Raw genomic sequence first — 18,576 nt, 5'->3', positions numbered from 1 at the left:
TTACTTGGTATAAAGGACAATATTGGTTATGTGAAGTTGTGTAATGTTATTGTGATGTTTTTGGACATTGTTAAGTACATGTTTTATGATGCGAACTTAAAGCAGCAAAGGATTAACATATGTGAAGTTATGTACAATGAGCTAAAAAGGACAAATCATATATAGAAGATATCAACATTGTCAAAGGTTTTGCATCTATAACATTGTGTTCATAACATCATTGTAATTGCATGTTTGGGCAGTGGGCTCATCTTGCATAGTTTTGTATTGTATTACTACAACTCCTAACAGACTTGAGGTTTCTAACAAGGCCTAATCCTCTAAAAACGACCATGACACTAGACAGATGTAATAGACTCCTAATAGGGTCAATATCTTTCACACGATACTTTTTATTACTTGATCACTTCATGGGTACCATCCCCACCAAGGTTTTTCCTTGGCCAGGGTTTCCCTAGTTAACAAATAATGGTGTTATGAGTTGTATTGTGTTATTGTTATGTTTACTTTTTAGTATATTCAATGTGCATGTTATAAGGTTGTAAAAGATATCCACAGTTCAACAAATTTTTGTGGAATACTGATTCACACCCCCCCCCCCCCCCCCCCCCCTCAATATTTCCTATATCTAACAGATTGGGAACATGTACCAAAGGGTTAACAAGTGTGATTCTACACTATGCAATAGTATGGAGCATGGCTGAATATGGTCAAGTCCTATGCTAAAAACATGAAGACTCTAATTGCAAAATTGAAAAAAATCCACCATCATAGGACTTATGTGGATTTGCAGTAGCATAAAGTGGTTGATAAGGAGGATATGTTGGGTTTGAGTAAGAGGAGGGAAAGAACAAAGAAGACCTCTAATCTACCTCAAGATATCCTCAAGTTGAAGAGCGTGGCTCAAAAGATGAATGAATTGAAATAAGTTGCTAAGAATTTGAAATTTTTGGGTTAGTTCCATTCTGCTTTTTTCAGATGTAAGATGTTTTTGGAAAGCTTCATGCTCTCTTTTTGTTGGGGTTGGGTTAGTGTTTGTTCTATGTCTTTTCTTCTCTTCCAGTCTTGAATTTATCTGGTTTGTTCCATTTTTTTGATCTTTATAAATAAATCTTATGCAAGCTTCTTGTAAAGGGTTTTAGGTCCCTTCCAAACTTATCTTGTCCTTAATAAAAAAAAAAGTTCTCTATCTAAACATGACCAAAACATATTTTTCATGGTAATATTTAGAACGTAAGATCAATGACTCTAGTTGCTATGTGGTTTAAGGCCCCACCCTGAGAGCTAGAACATCCACGTTCATCTGAGGCCCCCAAAGTAGATGAAGAATGGACCATGATGTCTTACAAAAGTAAGGGTTCATGTGCTTCCCCTAACCACAAGCAACAAGTTCAACTGGGTTGTACCTAAAACTACAATTAACTTCACCTCCACCAAACTTTATGGAGAAGAGAAAATAACCTATCATTGACGGTGTCGTTCATCCATCTTGGGTTTAAACCCCTCAACCTACCTCAGTGTTGACTACTCAACCAAACACTCATTGCCACTCTCATAGGCCTTTTGGGCATGTAGAGGATGTTGACCATGCTTGTTAAAAGAACAAGGTTCCTTATCTTAACATATAGAGGACACAAGTTATTATAAAATAGTGTCTTCTCTCTTATGGACAACGATTACATACAAAAAGTCAAATCATGAATTTCATGTTGTGGAAGGTCTGGGGTCTCATTGGCCTTGTTAAGAAGTATTTCCTTACAAGGCAATTCACATAATATGGTGGTATAGATGTTTTTTTGTCTTAAGGAATTCCAAATTGCTTAATTCATACTCAACCTAGCTCAAGTCTGACTATTGATCCAAGCACTCATTGCCACTCTCATAGGCCTTTTCTACATGTGGAGGGTGACCATGCTGGTAAAAAGAGCAAGGTTCCTTATCTTGGCTTATAGAAGACATATGATTTCTTGCAGTATAGTTTCTCCTCTCTCATGGACAATGGTTACATAAAAAAAACTCAAATCATGAATTTCATGTCGTTGAATGTTTAAGGTATCACTGGCCTTCTTAAGTATTTCTTACAAGGTGCTTCACATAATATGCTAGTATAGATGTTTTTTCCTCTTTAGTTTACTAAAATTGCTTCATTCATGCTTTCTGTAGTGCATTGTGTTTTGCTAGTTGGCCTAGTTTTTACTTCCAATAAACAAGTAGGCCATGAAGGGGTAGTCACCATTCTTGCACCATAATGGCATTCTTGTAGCTCATGGTTTTGATTACACTATGTGGTTAGTATGGATTCTCACATTAATTGATAATCATTCCTTTGGGCTCATTACTATATATGCTTTCAATAATGTTGTGGAGAGTTCTTTTGGTGGTGGATTATCGATTCATTACCACTCGCCACTTAGGTTTTGAAACTTTAAATGATTAAGGTGGCCTCTAATGAGGAATATACAATTCCTTTTTTATGGACACTAGAGATAGAGTAGCACGTTTTTATGTATGCAACAATTTGGGACTTCTTTATCCCACCACTAATCGCCACGTGTTTATTGTGCCATGGTCACAACACAAATTTTCTTAATCTTTTGAGGTCCTTGAGATCACCTTGTGAAACCACGATCCCATCACTTTTACTACTGAATGACAAGCAAGCCATGTGCTTTTACCTAAGACCTAGTTCATTTTTTAATATCTTATTGTTGAGTCACCTACCTATGATGATCCACATTCATTGAGTTTGGAACTTGTGAGTGTTATTCGGCTCAACAATCCAATTTGATTGATTGGTAGAATTGTGTTATCTAACTCACATCTTTCTTTCTTTGGATTTACAATCCCCAGTTGGCCATGTTTTGTCATAGGTCCCATGAGGCTACCATCTTGGATCTTTTCTATTCCATAGAGGCTCTTGCCATCAACCCATTCTCTTTTAGTTTGAATGTTAGGGTTCCTTAGCTTCACTTCCAGAAATAGATTGTTGATAGTCATGTTCACGATGCCTAGATCAAAGCTACATTGCACTAGCTTAAGATTGGGGGTTTCATACCCAAATATTATTTTCTGGTATTCATGATCGCTCTTCCTCACTTGGTACTAGAGAAAAAAAGGAAGGCAATCCAGTGCTTTCTAAGATACTAGAGATTCCCTAGCCATTTGATTTCCATTATGAGAAAGCTTTCATTGCTTAAGAAGCTTCACCTAAACATGGTAGGGACCTTCGCAATTGCCTTGATGTTGTGCCCTCCTGGCTTTTGAAGCTCACAAGATCTTTTGTGACTAGATGCTATCCATTGAAGACCTCGAGGAAGCAATTTTCTCCATGGCCAATGACAAGGCCCTTGGGTGAGATGACTTTCCTTGCGAATTCTCTAAATCCTTCTAGTCTTGTGTGGGACCTAATATGCATAAGGTTTCCACAAAGCTTTTTCATAATCAATCTCGAGGCCATTTAATTGATAAACGGAATATTAAGTTCATACCTAATGCAGGAGATCCTAAAGAGATATGCAATTTGTGGTTTATTGCCTTGCTTAATGTCTCCTACAAGATTATTGCCTAGGCCATGTCTTAAAAAATCCATTGTTTTCTTTAGCAAATTTTTCTATCTAGAGTAGACTTGTTCAATTTAATCAAGATTCATTATGAACAATATTCTTGTTGTGGAAAGACATGGAGTGGGCCCACTAAGCTTGACAACTTTTTGTTTTCCTAAAATTAATTTTTCCAAGGCATGCAACTAGGTTGAATGGCCTTTTTTTATCTTAGTCATGCTTGATTCCCTTGGCTCTGGTCCTAGTTTTTCCAATTTGTACAAATATTATTTTGGGATGCCACTGTGTATTGCCATTAATCATCACTAATATTTGACTTTTGGGCTTTTTAGATCTATTTGCCAAGGGGGTCTTTTGGCTCCTTGCATGTTTTGGTGTGTGAAGGCTTTGGGTATTTGCTAACAAACTCTACATCTATGGCATGAGTCATGAGCATTTCCTTGCCCAAATCACCTTTGCAGTTCTTCAATGGTCATTTGTTGAATGATTCTTTTCTCACCTTAATTTAAGGGCATAACAACAAGGAGGCACTTCAATGTCTTAACACATTTTTCTTGGCCTCTAGTTTTTCTATTTAATGTCATAAAACTTAGTGCTACTAACAATCTTTCCTTTTGGTTGCTTATTGGATGCTCTAGTATGGATCATTAAATATTATAAGATGTATCATTAGAGATTTTAAGGGTTTAACTAGACAAGGGATTACTTACCTCTACCAAAGGGGAAAATAACAAAGAAGAATATCAATCCTTGATTTAGGTGTGAGACAATGTACTTAGATGAGCATATCCAAATTAGAAATTGAGGGTGACTCTATGTTGGTTGTTAATGTCATTCAACCAAATCATTTACATTGTTTGCAACCAAAAGATAAGCTCAAGATTGTTTAAGAACATCTAAATTGACCAAGGATACTATAATAAATTCATATATATAATGATGTTGGCAAGTAGGTTGCCATGATATCTAATAAGGTATATGACGAAGAATATTTATTCAAATATTCAAGCCTAGCGAACAATCTTAATATTGAATTTTTTTTCCATTGTACTTGATGATGAATTATAATCATGTGTGAATAGTGTACACAAAGAGATCAAAAGGGTGTTTAGACTAATTTGTAAATATCAATTATGACATTTGATGAGTAACATCTAGGTTCGTGCAAGAGGTTGTCTCCTAACTCATGTGAAGTTTTCTTGACCTTGGAAAGCCTGCTAGAAATAGGTTCTTGTTATGCCCTAGTAGGGTGAGCTAAAAATCAGAATAGGTACTAATTTTTTTAAATAAATGGGTTTTTTTTTTGAAAAAAAATAAGTACCCATTTAAAAGAAAAAGGGTTTTCATTGTTTAAATGCATTTATTTAGAAATGAGTACCCATTTTTTTAATGCATTTGTTTAAAAAATATTGGGAGCCCACTATTTACCCCTTTTGTAAAAGCATTTATTTTAAAAATGATTCCTATAGATTCATTTTTACATAAAAAATATTAGATTTATGTAATGGGTACACATTTTTATAACAAATACCCATTATTTGGATTTTGAAATCCCAATCTATCATTTGCTTCAAGTTTGTGTTAGGAAAGTGATAGGAAGGATCCCTTAGTAAGGTCCTAATCTCCTACAGGACTCTTCTAAGCTTCCTTATAAGCCTTCTCAAGGTTCTCCACCTGACCCTAACTAAAGCGAAACATCTTATCGATTCCCCTTCTCCACTAGTCCTCACCTACCAAGAAAACACTCATTGTTTCTCCTCATACTCTCTTGCAATCAAGCAGCTGAATCCTCCTACCAAGACCCTATGGTCAACACCATTGCTAAGTAGTGTGGAAGAGCTTCTACACAAGGCATTTCAATAGTTTTTAGGGGCACGTTGTTTACAAGATCCATAGTTTCACTAATGACTTCCTTAAACCCTTGTAATAAGACTAGTAAGCCTTTTGTAGAAATTAGCCCTCCTATTTGAGTTTTTGGTCAATAACTATGGAAACTTATTAATAAGGGCCGAAACACGTTATGTTTCTTGATACCCTTTTCAGAATTTTTGAATATTTCCTAAGTTTCCAACTCCCAATGCATCGATACAGTATTGTCCTCAAAATAAGCCTATAAATGAGGGTTTCATTCATTCAAGGACTCTAGTCTCTTTGTTGGATTCAAACACTATTGAGATGGATTCATCTAATGTTTTCCTTTGGCACACAACACCTCCAAAGGATCATCTGGGTGAATGCACAAAGTTGGGTCACAATTTCATGGAATGAGACCTTTCTAGAAATGGGTACCCGATTTTAACAAATTGGGTACCCGTTATGGTTTGAGTGCTCAATCCACAAAATTGGGTACCCAAAGCACGTTTTATAAATCAAGTACCCAATTTTTAAAAACTCGGGTACTTGATTTTGGAAAACTACAAAACCCATTTTTTTGGGGGATTTTTAGTCATTTTCACTGGCATCTAAAATGAGAGCCCGTTTTTGGATTTCTACTGACCCCCTGTTGCTCTTTTCAGTGTACCATGTATTTTACTTTATTTTCTAGTATTTCATTTCATTGTTTTCAGTTTTAAGCTTTATAATTCCGTCAATTTATTATTATTTTTTCACTTTTAATATGTAAAATTGTAAATTTCCATTGTTAATAGTTTTATCTTTAGATTATTGTATCTGTTCATTTAAATAGTTTCATATTTTTTCATTTTATTTTTTTCTTTGTAGATGTTCATTTAAAAAAATATTATTTTAGATGGTTCAATGTATTTAATAAAAATTACAATGTTGAATGATTAGATAGATGTAAATTATATTGTTTAAACATGTAATTACATTGATGTTTTAGATTTATTTTAACTAAATAGTAATTAATTATAAGTTAGTTTGTAAACCATATAACAAAAATAGTAAAACTAACTATATTCCTATGTCTAACCTCAACCTAGCCATAATTGTACAATATTTTAATCTAAACCCTAAACATAAAACTAAGTATTTAATGTGCTCCCTTACCTTAAAACCATAATTTTAACTTTAAACCCTAGATTTGTGTAACTCTACTTGTAAGCTCAACTCTTTAATCCTAACATTAACTAAATCTCTAATCCTAAACAATCATACATAACCATTCATCCTTAACACAACCTTAGCCCTAATTATGGCAGTTAAACGTAGATGAGCTTTTAAATTCTATTTGTGATTTTCAATAAGTAATGTTTATTTTCCAAATCAAATGTGATTTTAAATCCCCTACTCCAAATTATGTCGACCATCATATCCATTTGTCATTTCACTATTTAATTAGATAAATTTTACAACAAAATTTTAATAATTTAATGACCATATCTTTTTTTATAAAACTACACACTAACCATAAACATAGTATTAACCTTGATGTAAAATCTCGCTCTCACCATAATTCTAAGCCTAACCCTAACACTGATTAAATTTTTAACTATTATATAATTAAAATTGAGAAACGTAACCCTAATCATTAATAAACTTAATCCTAAATGTTAAACCCTAATTCTAATTGTAACTTCAAATCTTAAACCTAACACTTGATCCCTAGCCAGGTAACCATACCAATACCCATAATATAAAGTAATATTAATCCTAACCATAATTAAAAATTGTAATCCTTAAAGCTAGCACGTGATCCTAAAATGTAAACTGTAATTCTAATCCTAATTTTAAACACTAGAATTATAAGTGTTAAACTATATAATCTTAAATTATTATCCATCAATCCTAAATCTAAATAGGTAAACCATAATTCTAAATTCTAATGCCTAATCTTAAGCATGATAAGTCTTGAAATAGTAGCCATAATCCTAAATCTTATATTTTGTGCCTCAATCATTTAATGTTAAAATTTACTCTACCCTAATTCTAAATGGATAACCCAAAACCCTAACCCAAACCACAATCTTATTTATGTTAAATCCTAGTTGTTTTAATATTGAACCTTAATTGTAAATGCTAAAGCATAATCCTAAATATTTAAATATAAATGTTAAACACTCATATTAAATTTCTTAGAAAATACATACCATAATCCTAATCATATTTCTAATTTAATGGCGTAAACCCATAGCATAATCTTTACCCCTAATTCTTAATGACAAACCATGATTATAAATGGTAGACCCTAATTTCTCAATAATTGCCCTAAATGCTAAAATCTAAATTACTAAACACTAAATTATCCCAATATTAACCATAATTAAAAATCATAATCCTTAAATCATAACGTTAATTGCTCTACCCTAATTCTAAATGGATAACACTAAATCCTAACCCAAACCACAATCTTATTTATGTTAAATCCTAATTGTTTTAATATTGAACCTTATGGTATATTAAGCTTTATGGTAATTAAATAATTTGATGGTATATTTTGACAATTAATTTATGGTATATCCTAATCGTAAATTAAGCTTTAAATGGTATATTAAGCTTTATGGTAAATTAATTTATGGTATCCTAATCGTAAGCTTTATGGTAATTAAATTAATTTATGGTATATTTTGTGCCCCAATCATAATGTTAATTACTCTACCCTAATTCTAAATGGATAACAAATCCTAACCCAAACCACAATCTTATTTATGTTAAATCTTAATTGTTTTAATATTAAACCTTAATCGTAAATGCTAAAGCACAATCCTAAACATTTAAGTATAAATGTTAAACACCCATATTAAATTTCCTAGAAAATGCATACCATAATCTTAATCATATTTCTAATTTAATGATGTAAACCCATACTATAATCTTTACCCTTGCCCTAATTCTAAATGCCAAACCATGATTATAAATGGTAGACCCTAATTGCTCAATAATTGCCCTAAATGCTAAAATCTAAATTACTAAACACTAAATTATCCCAATCTTAACATAATTAAAAATTGTAATCCTTAAAGCTAGCATGTGATCCTAAAAATTGTAAACCCTTATTTTAATCCTAATTTGTAAACACTTATTCTAATGTTAATCCCAATCATAAATGCTAATTACTCATATTTTGTGCCCCAATCATAATGCTAATTCTAAATCTTATATTTTGTGCCTCAATCATAATGCTAATTACTCTATTATGACATCCCCAACCAACCCTCTCTTTGCATTACTCCCCCCTCCATTGTCGAATATTTACGTTCTCTACCATCTTTGAGGTTGTTAGAACCATGAGTTGTAGTAAGGTTTTTGATGAGGAAGGCTTCTAGGAAAAAACTCTTCAAGTTGGGGATCTTGGTTCTTGGATCACCTCTTTCTATTCTTTTCAACAGAGTGGTTTGCATTGGCTTTACGCCTTCTTGGTCCCACCATATTATCCACTTGATCCATAAGGCTAGTTCGACGTCTAATCTGGGAAACTACATGATTATTATGATTGGGCATACCTTTGCCAAACTCTATGCCATAGTACTACATGTCAAGCTCATGAGACAGATGGACAGTTTGGGTTGCAAGGCTAGAGCTTAGGCAAGCTTTCGAGCTGATTCAGACTACTAATCAAATCCTCACCATTAGGGCCATTATTGAGGAGGCTTAACACCATTCGACGAAAGTCTACTACTGCTTTGTGGAGTTTCACAAAGCTTTTGATTTGGTCCCCCAAGCAACATTATTTCAACAACTCAAAGATATTGGGATATTTGAGATTCTTATAGTGGCCATCATGATTCTATATGAGAATGTTGTTGGACGTCTTAGGAGTCCACAGGGCTTATTTGACTTCATTCAAATTTCTATTGGTGTTAACCAAGGTTGCCCTCTTTCCCCTATGCTTTTCAACATGTACATTGATGAGCTTGAGATTTTCTTGAGGGGCGTTCCATATACTGAGGATGGGTGTTATCTTCACAAGGTTTGGGTGTACATCCTTCTCTTTGGGAATGATGTGGCACTTTTGTCCTCCTCGCCCAACAGGCTACAATGTCTTTTGGATGGTTTGGCTTCCTTTTATAACTCTCGGTAGTTGGTGGTCAACTTGGGCAAGACTCGAGTTATGGTTTTAAATAGCTCAAAAACCTCTGATCACCAGTTCTTTTTTAGAGGGATCGAGATTGAGAGGACCTTTGATTACACATATTTGGGCATTCTATTTTCAAGATCACATTTTAGCTTGAGACCACCCATGACGTTGTAGGTGAATAAGAGGTTGGGTTCATTGGCCTTGCTTGAGTGATAGTGCTTCAGACACCACTTTTAGGATACTACATCTTAGATTTCTATCTTAGAATCCCTAGGTAGACCTACTATCCTTTATGGTTCGACCATCTAGGGCCCTCCCTCCTGACTACTGATTGGGCCTCTGTGGAGAGAGTTCACTGTATCATACGAGTAGTCTCTAGACAACTCTCACTATCATGATCCATGGTCAAGTGAAAGATGCACATGTTTACTTCTTTGGTGCTACTTCAAATTACAACCTAGGTTGTGAGCCTGTAAGCTACAAATATTTTACATTGTTGTTAGCCAACTACTCCTACCATTATTATCTTATCCAAGTTTGATGCTCATCCCTTCAGACTCTGCACGATATTTGATCTAGTTTGGTTACTTTATAGACTCAGGGGTTTTGTGGATTCTATTGATGGCAGATATCAATATTCTTACTTGGCATATTGTTCCTCAACTTTGCTTGCTGCCTCAGATCTAACTAGTCATGCTCTTTGCTAGTATGCTCAAGTGTCTAGGCTCCTCAACACTATTGTTATTGATATTGATCACCATCCCCCTTTTCAATATTCCTTGGCCACTCCCATTCATCTCCTTCCTTCTCAATGGGAGTTGAATGAGATCACCATGATGGACATCTATAGGAGGTATATCTAGGTGACTTGGGTTGATCCTCTGGGGAGTCTCCATCCTCGTACAACATTCTATGCATATCACTTTATGGACATCTAAGGTGGTGTCATTTTTTGTCCTTACTACTCTCGATGATGGCCCCATGCCTTACATATCTAGTTGGGTTCTTTCAAAGTGGGTTCTCACCAACTCCGTATTTAGACAGATCATCAGACTAGCAAAGTCAAGAGGATTTGTAGTGTTGTGACATGGATGTGGTCAAGAATGAGATACATTTTATATTCTATTGTCCCATATACTATGAGATTAGAGGGAGGCTTCATTACTTATTTAGAGAGTATAGGTCCTTGTCCTCCTTTTTCAGGTATGATCACCAATGGTGCCTTGCTTTTTATCTACAAGAGGTTCTTTTGTCTTCGAGATCTTGCCCCTTGAGATCTTTTTGCCCCTAGATTTGTGGATCCTCACGTGCTTATCACCTCTTTCTTCACTCTGCTTACCTCTCCTAGGGGAACCAAGTGGCCCTGGTGCCTGTCCATGGATACTCACACTAGATCGAGGAGACCATGTAGAGACCACGTGCACCACCACCATTAGCAATGTACCTCCTCTCTTCAACATCAGGTCCAAACTTCTCGACACACAACTAGTTATCCCTCCATCCCAAGCTACTTTTATGTAGTTGTGAATAGCTAGTTTTGCAGTTTTGTAACCCCCCTTTTGTTGGTTGCTCTTCTTCTTTTCTTTTTGCTCTGCTTGTCGCTGCTTTGTTTTGTTGTTTCGGACACTATTTGACGGTCCTGCTACCTTCTGGCCCCTACTTATATTCTCAATCCCTTAGAGCCATTTGTGGTCTCTTGTTGGACATTAATAAATTATCTTATCTTATCTACCCTAATTCTAAATGGATAACCCTTAATCCTAAACCAAACCACAATCTTATTTATATGTTCAATACTAGAATTGTTTTAATATTGAACCCTAATCGTAAATTTTCTAAGGCATAATCCTAAACATAAATATAAGATATTTTTAGAATTCAGATTTAAGCTGATTTATTAATAGTTTTTTGGAGTATTATTTTATGATTAGGCTTAAATTTGGTATAATGCTCAATTAGTCTTAACATTAAAGTTTACTTAAGTGTTTAACTTTATTTATATAATTGATATGGTCTTAAAGATGTGCATGTATATAATTGATATTTTAGATTTATTTTATTAAATAGTAACTTTGTAATATTTTATATTGTTTAAACATATATGCAGATTATATTTGATGGATCCCCCCGCCCGCACCCCCACCTCCACCCCCTCCATCTCCTCCTCCACCTCCACCACCACCTCCATGACCACCTAGTCCTCCTCTAGCACCTACCATAGAGGATCTGAGGGAAAGCATGAGGCGTATAGTTAGTTGTAAAAATTATTTTGTTTCCTACTTGTCTGTTGTCCTGAATCAAGCAACTAGAAAAGATGGGGTCATAGATCCTCTTCCCACTATGGAATCTACATGAGCTATTGGGATTAGGGAGATGAATCCATGTACATATTTTGCAGTGAAGGAGGGGCCCTGGAAAGCAAGGGAGACATTTTTAGGTGATGCCATAGGCAAGCCAAAGTTGCATGGCTAGGGATCACAGTAGATTGCAGAAGTGTTAAGGAGGATTGAAGTCATAGATAGCTTCAATCAAATCTTAGAGAAAGATAGAAGCATATGCGAAATATTCAGACCATTAGGCACGAGGCTCCCGCCCCCTCCCCCTCACCTACTTCGTCTTACAGATAGTATGCAAGGCATTGTACACTCTATCGAGCATTTGGATTGTGACATTGATAGCTTTAGATTATGGAGGCAAAACATGTGTACCTTTTATTCTGATGGCCTACCTATAGAGAGGTCCATCATCTCAAATTAAATAAATGGCATTTTAAAAGATATTTTCTAAACCCTAAGACAAGTCTTGAGATTAGTGAGAAGAAGCCTTGTATTTCTATTAGATGGTGCACACATTTGCATATATCAGCACACTTTTGGGAGTGGTGGTGGATGGTATTTGATCATCCACCACATGGAAATCATGAGGTGCCCATGTACTTTCTTAAGAAACTATTGGCTGAATTTGAATTGGGTTTGAAACCCAATTATTTTGATATTATATCATTTTAGGGGGTTAGTGGAGGGATGCCTCAGGATAAGCCTGAAGCAAAGTTGAGCAATAATATGAGGAATTAGATATGGCCTTAGCCTTTTGTACCTCTTCCTACACCAGTTGTCCCAACGCTACACCATCATTGAGTAGTGTCATTTGTTGTTACTTCATTGAGTGCCCTTTTGGGAAATATAGTAGAGCAGTGGACGCAAGCAACAAATATTCGTCCACTTGGACACATTTGTACTAGTTGTGGAGATATATGTAGAGGCCCCTAGAGTGATGTTGATGCAGCACATGAGGACCATTATGCTGAGGGTGCTGATTTTGATGATGACACATACACTGCTCATGGTGATGGTAGTGATGATATTGATGTGTCATCATTTGTTGACCTTTTGCATGGAGAGCTTGGAGATAGTCAGGAGTAGTAGGTAAAATTTTAATTAAGTACATAATTATTTACTTTCTACATACACGTGTAATTGTATTAACCATATTAATGTATGTTGATTTTGAAATAACAAAGGATAGATGATACTGTTCCTCCTAGGAGACAGTATAGTCTTTTTTCGAGACTTACAGATGTTGGCATCCCTCATATGGTATGCACTTTGAATTACACTGTAAATAATGTACATTTAAACTTGAATTTAATAACATATGCTCATATGTTCTTTTTATCGAATTTTTTAGGGATTATCGTTTGCTACACAGTTTGATGTTTGTATAGATCTTAATCCATTGACCACTAAGGCACAGCCTCAAATACCTATGGTATGAACTTTTGACTCAAGACAAATAATTTGTACTATTTTTATGGACACATTGTTATTAACTTATAATCTTCAACTTTGATTTGTGTATAATTTTATGTCTTTTGGTTTTACGAATAGGAGATGGATTGTACTTATCCATATAGGCCTTAGTATGGCTTATTTTCTTTTTGACCATTTGAGACATACCGATGATCATCATGGTAGCATATCTTTAGAGACATCTGTGACATTGGCTACTACTCAGGTATGATATATATGTTTTTATAGTTTATAAAAAATGTAGTGTAAATTATGTACTTTTTAATTTACGTACTTTGTAATTCATGTATATATAATTATGACTCAAGGTTTATGTATCCATAATTTTAGACTACGTTGCCATGAGTGTTGCTAAGACTATGAGACTAAGCCAGATGGAGGTACACACATCATCCTTTGGGGTCAATATTGTGATTTATGTACATACATAGTTCATTATGATCTTTATGAAATTTTAAAAATTTATGTATCGTAAACTACATGACCTCACCATTGCCACATTTGGTAGCTTTCACAGTGCACCTCCTCCTATTCCAGAGGGACACCCATCTCATGTAGTATTATTTTTATTATGTACTAAATATTTAATTTATTTGCAAGCTAGATTTTGAAACCCATTTCAATTAAGCATGTACATGATGAGACACCTCATGTTACACAAGATGATCCATCTGCCTCACAGGGTGTCCCACATGATGAGACACCCCATGTTACATAGGATGATCCATCTGAGTCCTCTTCATGTTGAGTAGAAAGGACTGTAGATTAGATAGATTAGGTCTTTTTGGCGTCTTTAGATTGTGTTTTTATAACACATATTGTTTATTACAATACACTTTGTATTAGGATAATTAACTATATTATATGTATTTTTTGGCTTCATAGATCATGTTATGACATGTTAGACCATGTACTGTATTTTTATGACTTCTTATCATACTAGTGTATGCAGTATAGATTATTATATTATCATGTTGTATGCATGAACCATTTTCTTTAATGTGATATATTTTATTCATCTTATGACACATTTTGTAAGTATATGGTACATGAACAATAATTTTAACTATTTATATAGGAACATTAATCTAAACATGTTTGAACATTAATTTCAATTATTTATATAGGAACATTAATTTATAATATCAAGTGCACACCCTTAACTTTCAAATAGAAGTAATCTCCTATTTTTAAATGTTTACAACATGTTTCACAATATATGTAAGACAATGTGAATGACATAAATAGAAGTGAATTCAAAATATAAAATTGGTTCCACACATTTCTTCAAATAAGGTTCTGCAAAATAAAATTGTAAAAAAAAAACATGTGTTAATAAAAACATAAATTAATATGAGCTATTTAACTATGTAAATATGTGTAATTTGTATGTACTCACTATGTGTAATCACACAAGATGTTGATGTTCGATCCACCTTAAACATTTAAACTTGCATAAATTGTAATTGATACCTAAATAAGAGGTATATATAAGATCTCTAATTTTCTATGTACAATGATAGATCCAATTGGATACTCAAAACCATCATCATCTACTTGATGACATATCAATTTTTTCTTAGGTTGCACACATCTAGCTAGCTAATACTCAATCTGTTCATTGTTATCATTAGGTGCAGTATCAACATAAACATGTCCTACAAGATAAGAAAAAGTATATAAACCCTTTGATCACATGTGTACATATATAAATAATATATTAATGACATGTACATAAATAAATAATATAAATTGAAGCATGATCACAATAAAATTTAATTAAAATGTGCATACCAAGTTGTATGAGGTCTGAAATATGACCATAGTCTTTTGATGCAAAAGTAACATTCTAGCCTTCATTTACTACATCATCTTGAAAATGTGTATGAGTAGGTGCTAACGATTTTTTTTTTCCAATCTTCAACCCATTCTGTATTCTCGCATTATTTCCATTCACCTATGAGACAAAACTGACAAAAACAAGCAAGCTCTATAGTCCATATAATCTGAACTCCTAAATGAATTCCATTTAGTTGACCCGCTAATTGTGTCATAGTCATATCTTGAAAGGATATTCTTCTCTTCAACTAGGCAGAAGAAACGTTTGATTGTAGAGTTTTGACTTGATCATGTGTATAAACATTTGTTACACCATTCCACAATCTTATGTGCATTTTTTATTTTGTCTTTTTCCTCAAATTTTAATTACTATCTACTAAGGGCTCTCTTCATGCATGTACCAACACCATCATGTTCTCCTTTACTATTCTAGCTTCAAAAAAACTCCACATGTTGGATTTTAGTTTGCCTATGTGTCCTACTCAACCAATAGAACATTCTAGCATTCTTGAATTGTCTTGTACAATTATCTGACTATATCCAATGTGTGTCATTTGAATTTGTCTCTCTTTTAGATTATCATAAAAGACCTTGAAACAATATTGGAAAAACTCAGATGAATGAAGTTTATTATCACTCATATAGAGATGGTACTCTCTCAAGATTTTTTGATCCTCCTCTGTACTATCAGGTGCATGCCTATAAACTATATGAATATAAATTATTGCTTGTCTTGAATTGTAATATTGTAGTTGTACCTCATCATGCATTGCAAGTGTGTAGTTCTCTACGAAGTCAATAATTGAAAGTAAAGTACCAATTGGAAATGTATTCTTACATATGAAATTTTTTCCATCAGACCATCTAACATATTGAGAGTGTTTAACATATTTTGGTATGATCACACTCTTAAACTCATCTATAAATGCATGACAACTAACTTTATCTGTAACTAGATTACACCTTCTAATCTTCCCATCCTTCAATGGATATTCAATAGTTTTGAATCTTTTTACATCAACTAATTATTGTCCAAAAGTAGTCAAAGCATTTTCATGCAAACATTCATTTAACAAAGAAAGATTGCTATGCATATGACATGTACCAGAAAGACATGCATTGAAAAAAAGTATTGTTTATTAGGTGGCTTATAAAAAAAACCTGATATGAAATCCTTTATAGTTTGAGGCAGTATTTTTATACCACATTCTTGCAACATTTCTTTACTATGCATGGTACCACATATAGATCGAAATATATCATACTGGTAACGAAATTGAACATGAGTTTTACAACATGTGATTCTTTCCTTGTTAATCCTTACATACCATGGTTTACATTTTTCAAAAGATCTTTTAGTAATGGTAATAGTTAACACCTTACCATCTATAAATTTTCTAAACAATTCTATTTGAGTCATATCCAAAATGTGGATCACGTATTTTTGAGCCGACTCACAATTTAAGAACATCTCTTGAACTAGGTGATACTCTTGTATTATAATGCCAAAAAAATTTAACCAAACCTTTGACTTCACTAGTAAGTTTCATATCATATCTCAGGAGTCTACCACTAGAAGTCCACAAAATATTTGCTAGATCACATTAAAAGTTAACCCTTCTTTTTACAACTATTTCTAAACTATTATGATTCACATTAAGATATCCACTTATATTAGTAATCAATCTTTTGTCAATTGTTGATTTGTTAACTAAACCTATTGTTATTGCTTGTCGTGATGCATTCTTATCTTCAGAATGAATTCTCTTTTTGATAACATCAAAGACACTAGCAATATTGGATACAATTTGTTTTAAAGACTCATTTTTATTCTTGGGTTTTGCATGCATTCCTAAACTTTTTATATTTTAGAAATTTTAATTAGTTACGACATCAATTGACATTGAAATACAAATTTCTTATTATAAAAAAAGTTTGTATAATCTATTAGCATGTGTCCTAATTTGTCTGCGTGAAACCAATCCATGAAGATTATCTAGCACATCATTAGAAAAATAAAAATTATGCTTACGAACTTCAGTATCATTTTGACATGTTTGTTCATTACTTGGCGTTTCCATGTCTACATTCATACCATTGATATTTTCAATTGTCATTTCATTTTCAATGTTATTTGGAATTTGAATCTCATTTTCATTTTTCTTGGTGTTTCTTTCAGGGCATGCATTTCCATTGGAATTTGTTGTGCATGATCATTTGGTAGTATATTCTCATGAAGAAAATCTAAAATTTTTAAATCGTAACCTGCTTATAAAAATCACCAATTTCATCATGAGAAAAAAATTAAGGGCTTGGAGACACACCTGTATTGAATGTTTAATTAAAATGTGCACCTGAATCTCCTTGTATTGGGTTCTCTTCTTCAGCCTCTTCATCCATTGTGGTATCCTCAATGTCTTTCTCCTCTAAAGCATTTCTCAACTCTCTAATTCGTTATCTTCTCTCATTGACGTTGTGCTTCATTCTCTTTATTTGTTGCAATCTCCTCATTTATCAAATCTTTTATATTCTTCTTTCTTCATTGTTTTGATCCTATGTTTGCAGTATTTTTGAATTTGAATCAATAGCTTGCAAATTGTAGAAGAAGACAAGAAAACAAAATAACTATGATAGAAATTCACTGTTACATTTCGAAATTGTCATTCAATCATTGCAATCATTGAAAAATGATCTGTGGGGCATCTTTTGGGGCCCAACGTGTACATCAGAATTGGGTGCTCGATTTAAAATTAGGCACATGATTTTTAAATAATCGAGTACCCAATTTTTTAATTGCAAATCAGGTGCCTGATTCTAGTGCAATGGGTAGGAATTTGCCATGGGCCCAAATTCACATCAAGTTTTTCCTTGGGGAAAGGCATGGAATAGGCTTGGTGGGACCAAGCTTGTGCTTTTATGAACCAATTTTTGACTAAGGCATTTAATTGACAATTTCAGGGATTGTTGTAAATTTTATACAGTTGTCCCCATCGAATTTTTTGACAAAACAAAACTAATTATAGGTCTTACGGTTCTGATTTCAAAAATGTAAATTTTATAGTGTTATGAGTTCATTTTCTATTTTTTGATTATTTAATAATCAAAATTATCTCTTAAACATTAAATAGTAACATTCACTAAAACTTTAATAATTTTTAATTTATTTTTTTCATGTTTTGTAAAATAATTTACATGTCATCAATCCGCACACAATTCTTTTGAAGTAAAAAAAAAATTAAAAAAATTTGATTAAATTATGGCATCCGTACATGAGAGGTTTTAGAAATTAACTTAATTGTTAATTAAAAATTAATAAAGAATATTCATAAAAAAATTCAAGAAAATTATTCTCATCAAACTTTGGTGTGTCAGGTAATTTTTCTTAAAGTGA

Source organism: Cupressus sempervirens, chromosome 5 (genome assembly GCF_028749045.1).
Source record: "Cupressus sempervirens isolate cs-2001-9-10 chromosome 5, ASM2874904v1, whole genome shotgun sequence".
Classification (NCBI taxonomy): Eukaryota; Viridiplantae; Streptophyta; class Pinopsida; order Cupressales; family Cupressaceae; genus Cupressus; species Cupressus sempervirens.
This window is presented reverse-complemented; position numbering follows the sequence as displayed.